This window comes from Corvus moneduloides, chromosome 13 (genome assembly GCF_009650955.1).
Source record: "Corvus moneduloides isolate bCorMon1 chromosome 13, bCorMon1.pri, whole genome shotgun sequence".
Lineage (NCBI taxonomy): Eukaryota > Metazoa > Chordata > Aves > Passeriformes > Corvidae > Corvus > Corvus moneduloides.
In genome coordinates, this window is record NC_045488.1 from 7,863,679 (window position 1) to 7,870,389 (window position 6,711).

Below are 6,711 nucleotides of genomic sequence, written 5' to 3' on the forward strand. Positions count from 1 at the left end.
AGGATGCAATACAGAGTCCATTAATTACAAGAAGGAACATCCCACCTTCCCCTGACTTTGCATAATGCTCCATGGTCTCAGCCTCATGTTTCAGACTTCCCAATAGCTGCGTCAACTATTGCTGTAGTTCCTGGCATCCACTTACCCACTAACAATCACATCAACACCATCGATTTCTTTTCACGTATGTAACTCTAACAGCAGCCACAATGGTGTTCAGTCTCTTATGAAGTAGATCAGATCTTAAAATGGTGGCAGGGAGGTTGAAAGGCTCTTTAGTCATCAAGCTGCTCAAGCAGGTGCTTTCTGAAGTAGAAAGAAAAAAGTCGAGTATTAAACGTCAGTTGTGGAGTAAGTGCTGCATCTCTTACTTCAGACAAAGGGAGTTTTGTAGAGTCCCATCATCTACACAAGTGAATTGGGAATTGGATATTAAAGACAAAAAACAAAGAGATATCTGTCCTGTAGCTTGGGGCACCGATCAAAACACAGCGTGGGAGGGCAGCTGAGAGGTTAACCCTTCCTGTAGCCTTCAAACTGCACTAAAAATGGCCTTTGTATGACAGAGAATAAGCTTTACAAACCCCAAACTCATGGGTCATTGTGGTTGTGAAAAGATACCCATTGAAATGGGAAATGGATCATGTTTTTGTTTCTTGCATATAAAATTGTTTTCTGAGACTTTCAAATGACCTTCCCATGGATACGGAACTTTCCATCACTTACCAACATTCAAACGTACAAATGGTTGCCCACAGGGACTACCACACGTGGCAAAATAAATCTCATCCATTAATTCCCTTTTCGTTGAAACATAGAGAAAATAGCCAGGTAATGTGGGTGGACTTCAGATACATTTGAAATATTATGAAGGTCTGAAAAATGTGAAACTGAAATAGGGTAGATTTAGATTATATATAAGGGGGAAATTCTTTACTGTGAGGGTAATGAGGGCCTGGCACAAGCTGTCCAGAGAAACTGTGGATGCTCCATCCCTGGAAGTGTTCAAGGCCAGTTTGGACAGGGCTTGAAACAACCTGATGTAGTGGAAAGTGTCTCTGCCCATGGCAGGGGTTGGAACAAGATGGTCTTTAAAGTCCTTTCTAACCCAAACTGTTCTATGATTCCGTGATCTAGCTCTTCAACATGTTGACATCAAAATAGAAACCAAGTCTTTAATTTGATGAAATTCAGATAGTTCATTTAATCTAATAACCAGTTGCAGCTTCATATTAGAACAGTAAATGGAACAGACCCTACAAAATGGCTCCAGGATAGAACTGGGAGAGGACCCTGTACATTTGCTTTGGCAAAATTTAACTCCAATTCATAGGTCTAGATCCTGCTCAGTTTTCAGCTGATGCCACATATTGCACAGTATCAGGCCTTGGCTGAGATGGAGGAAAAAAGATATGTGAGTGGGATCAAGATAGGCTTAAAAGTCAAGTTAAATCTTTCCCAACCAGGACAGGTCAATTTTCTATTTTTATTGTCCCTTTGTGACTCTTTCTATGCATATTTTTTCCTTCTGTTCAGTTCTTTATTGCTGGCTTTCCATATAGGCCACAGAAAACTGTCTTTAAGGTAATTTCTGTCTTACTTTGTAGCAATGCCTTTGACTTGAAATCTGGTCTTGTATGAAGACATCACCAGGCTTGCAAGTACTAGAAAATTAGAAAATGAGCTCAATATTTCCTTTACCTGTTGTTAAACACAGGTGCAAATCTCCAAACTATGCACTGAGAGACCAATTACATCATGGTAGTGCTCCCAATGCCCTCACTTTGCCTCCAGGTCCTTGAGAACATAAATGTAGAGGTAAGTCCAGGTAAGCACTGCTCTGACAGCCCCCTGGAAGTACCTGTCCATCATCACCAATGCATCACCTGTGGCATTCCTCTGTTTTTGGAGTAGCAGAACACTTGGGGGTTGCTGTCAGTGTACGGTCAGCTGGCAGCTTTGGTGCAGATGGGGACAAGAGGGTACATTGTGCAGCTGGGTAATCTCTCCACTATTTCACGTCAGTGCTGAACAATGTAATAAAAGTTTGCAGATGAAAATACTAAGCTGGCTGGAAGGCAATAATTCATGTTGGGTTTTATGACACTGGCCATTTAAGAGCTGTAGGAGTGTTTGAAGCAGGAACACAGCCCGTTTTCTAGTCAGGGTCTAGCTCCAGCTTTACAACAGCAATGTTTTCCATACAGAAGATTTTTTTCCCAAGTCTGATAACTTGCCACTGCTGTCTGGGAGGGCTGTGTCTATCTTTGGAAGCTAATGATGTGCAAAGCAAGGTGCTCGGAGGAGTGATGTAACTGCATCATATTGTGTGTGATTTCTGCCTACTGCAAAAACCACAAGGAGAAAAAGTACACACATACATATACATAAACTATTTAGTTTATGAAAGGGTGAATTCATAAGCAGCTGCATCTGGGATAAAGTAAGAACTATCCTCCACTCAGTTAATAATAACAAAACCCAGAAGACATAAGTGGGGAGGTCATAAAGGGGTTTATAAAAACATTTCATATGCAAGTAAAATGTGGCACAACACATTATGTAATTTTATTTATAGAGGTTTGTTTTAATTTCTTTGCCATGTCTTTTGATTAAAATGATTCCCCTCTAAGATGGGAGCTGTTTAAACATGTAGTTCATTGCAAAACATTCTGATAAGCAAATTTTTGCCTGTTTGCTTCTGTGTGCTTTTTATGCTTAACACAAGTTCCAATTCTGCAGAAAAAAACAGTGAGACAGAACCTCTCTGGTGTGTTTTTCTCCTGCAGGGTTTGGTGAATCCATGTGGAGCTCACCTTGGAACCATAAAACCACTTTCCTGTATACACTGGCAGGGCCACAGGATATTATGTGGCGCTGAGTAACACTGTTCATAGGTTCCTGCCTGCTCCAATACTGTGGACTATGTCAGTGAAAAGACAGGCCAGGTCTATTTCAGGGTAAAAATTCAACCCAAACATGTCCCCACCCTGTTGATGAAACCCCAGTAAAACTGACCTTGAAAGATGTTGATATTACAAGAGAAAGGATTTGCTGACTTCTTGAACAAGGGTCTAAAATTTGACTGGAATATTTGGGGCTGGCCTCCAAAAATCTTGCTTGGGATTTAGAAATCAGATCATTACCTATGGATACAATCTCTTTATGACTCTTTGCTTTCTAACAGCTCTGAACACACACATTTATATAGTTGTGACATATAAAACACTGTATTCAGAGAGATAAGAATCCTATGGTGTTGAGCATGTGAGGGATATGTAGGAGTAAAGGCACACACATGTGGAAGTGTAGGAGCATGGTTTGTTGTTGGGATTGCAAGAATCTGTAGTGGAATGCAAGCAAAATTAATAATTTAAATAATAACAGGAAAAAAAGGAACTTTCCCACAAAAATCAGATGCATGCCAGTGGTACTTTCCCAACCTAACTGAGAGGAAAAGCCCTCTTGGCTAATTCATTGCAAAGCTAATGAAAACCAGACAAGGGATCGAAACCAAAAAAGCTTTATGTTACAGGGAAAACAAAGCTTTCCAATGGAAATTATTCATTATAAAGAACTGGTTCACTGAAATTAACAAAAAAATATGTGAGAGAAACACCATACTGAATGTGTTTTTGGTGATAACAATCTTACATTTATATATAGCACATTTCAGCCAGATGGACTCCAAAGTGCCTCACAAGCTTTGGTACTTGCACAAACGAAATGTAAAGAATCACTTTTATGCCCCTCTATTGAAACGTATCTTTTCTGGATGAATCACTTCAATTGCATAAGAAATGCATTGTGTCACGCAATAGTTTATTATATATGTAGGCAGACAAGTTGACAGAACTTAACTATCCAGATTCTTCCTTAGCCAGGGATGGCTAAAAGGGTTAACACCTCATGGGAAAAGAAAAAAATACACGTTATTAATGCCTAAAGTAGCCAGAGCTCATTTTCTTAAGATGGTGTTGTCCTAGGCAAATGTGGAGCGATTGTCTCATTAACTGCCCAGTGGGAAGAACGCCTATTCCAGTCATCAATCACAATGCAGCACTTCAGGTTTTCATTAGGAATCTCCAAAATTGCGTCGTGTGTAATGTACAAGCCCGGATGCGTGTAGCCACTGAAGGCATCCTGGCTGCAGTCGCTGTATGTTTAGGGAAAGTCACTCTCTGCTCTTGTCAAACTCCTTTGACAGCCTCGACACCTGAAGAACGGGGCGGTGTGGGGAGAAGCTTTCACACGGTGACCGGGAGCTCCATCTTGCAGATTTGCTTCCCCTCCCATTCCTTTATGAAAATGGATTGTCAGAGCAGCTGGTGAGACAGAAGTGTCTGCCTGTATCTCAGTGTGGCTGGTACTGTGATCCACCACCAGTACATGCTGAACCAGGCTCCAAATGGGGAGGGGGAAGGGGGCAGTTTCATTTGCTGCCAAATCCCTTAAGCAGTTGCTTGTTTTGTCTCTCTGTCTGAGCAGATTTTTCTTTGCTTTTCTTCTTACTCCACCTGCAACATTTTCTCCCCACTCTGTTTTCTCATAAAAGGGGAGGGAGACAGGCAGACACTTATAGAGTGGTTTTATTTTTATTTATTTATTATTTTGGGTGCAGAAGATGCCTGCCAAGAGGAAGCCTGCAGTTACTGAGCTGCGCAGGAGGGCGGAGAGGTTGGCTGCTCTCAGCAGTTCTTGGCGCTCGGAGGCTGATTGGAAACACCATGCGTGACAGTGCACAAAAAAGACACTCGACAGATCGCCAAATTTCACAGTCCCACCTCGGCACCTCCAGAGGAGCAAGGGACGCGCCCTGCCGAGGAGCTCCTCGCTCATTAGTCTGCTCCATTATTAGCAGATGTTTCCCAGCCCACCCATACATATGTGCTGCTCTGTATGCATGATCTGTCCCAAGAGAAGGTCAGGCAGTGCCAGACCAAGGACCGTTGGAGCCACTGAGCCTTTTCCCACCGAAGGAGCATCCCTAGATGAGCAGTGCCGTGCAAGCCTTCAGCTCCCCAACCCAAAGACATGCAAGGGAACCTCAGCCCAAGGCAGAAATTCCCCCCCACTCTCTGCAAGCTCAATATTAACAAGAGCTGTGTTGATAATTATCCTTCATTTGCTTTCACAAAACAGGACTGCCATGTTGATCCAAACAGCCACCAGAGCACACCCAGCCAGGAGCAGGTACTCGATGAGTTCTGCTGACAAGGTGCATGGCACAGACAATGCCTGCCTTGGGGTGCTGTGAGGGGCTAAACGTCTGGTGTTATGTCAAATGGTAAAGTTAATAACCACGGTAATAAAAGAGTAAATCAGGAGAGCAAAAAAAACACATGAAGGATTTTTTCCCTCATTGACAGGCAAACAAACTCGTTGTTACTGTTTTCAGTGAAAAGAATGGCTTTCTATTGGGAAACAAACCCAGAAAGATTGAAAACTGCCAAAGCAGAGGAGTTTTCAGCCAGATCTATTATTTTTATATACTCACACACCTGTAGGCATGCACAGAACACAATACATTTTAAAAGAGAATTCCACATGGAGAAGTGATTATTAAATCATTTCCCAGTCAATCATCTTCGTTCCAAACCTGGAGACTTGGTTTATCTGATGTTCTGACTAGCAGATGAAAGCTTTTGGTCTTCCAGTGTTTCCAATGCATTATCCCTAACACTCCTGAAAGAAATCAATAGTGGTAAAAAAAAAAGACATGAAAAATAGAGAATTTTCCTAGTATGGAGAGAATTAATAAATTCACTTTGTGAGATAAATGGGATGAAAAGGATAATACAGTGTTTCCAATCCATGAGGGTCTTGTACCAATTTAAATCATACAAAGTAGGATGCACTGGCACAAAGAGTACTGATTTTAACGCTTTAATGGACTTTTGTAGGGTTTTTTTCTTTTGCTAAGAATTACAGCTGGGAAGTGCAACTGATTAGTCTGGTCTGAGTTTGCAGAAGGGTACATGTGGTCGTGAAGGTACATTTAGCTTTGTATACTCTAAATGTGTGTTGTATGGGTGATCATTTTAATATGAGGGAAGATATCACAAGGCAGGTGGGAGATAAACTGGCTTTATGTCTTGGATCTCCATGACTCACGAGCATCTTCCTGGTTAAGTATGTTTCATTGGTGGTGTTGTGAGAGAATGTGGCTATAAATCGACCGCACCAAATTCCATCTGTTTAACTTTTGGAATAGGCTTTACCTGAGCAAACAGGTATCTGCTTTCTTTTGATATCCCTGCACTGGGGGCTAACTGCTCAATTACATATTATCTGTCTCCAAGGAACCCCTGTCTAAGCTCCCAAATATGTTTTCTGGTATCCATGGTCTGCATGAATTTTATACATCTCCTTCTCTGGGACTTTATAAGTCAGCCATAAAAGTTTGTGATGGGGTGGAACATAGTGATGTCCACAATCTCAGTCTGGAAAAATGGTTTATATAAAGTGTCATTAAAATGGATTTGGCAATTTTTTATTTTTATTTTTCAGCAGCAAGCAAAAACGAAAAGGGGGAAGGAAGAGAGAAAACATTCAATCTTGGCTACATTTTTTTTTACTTCTATGATCAGTAAAAGAAAAGGGAAAGCTTTGATTTCTTTAACTGTGCATGACTCTAGAAGTGAAGGGGGGCTAAGCCCCTTTGGAAAGAGCTGAACTGCTCGTGTATTCATATTATTAATGGCTTTTGGT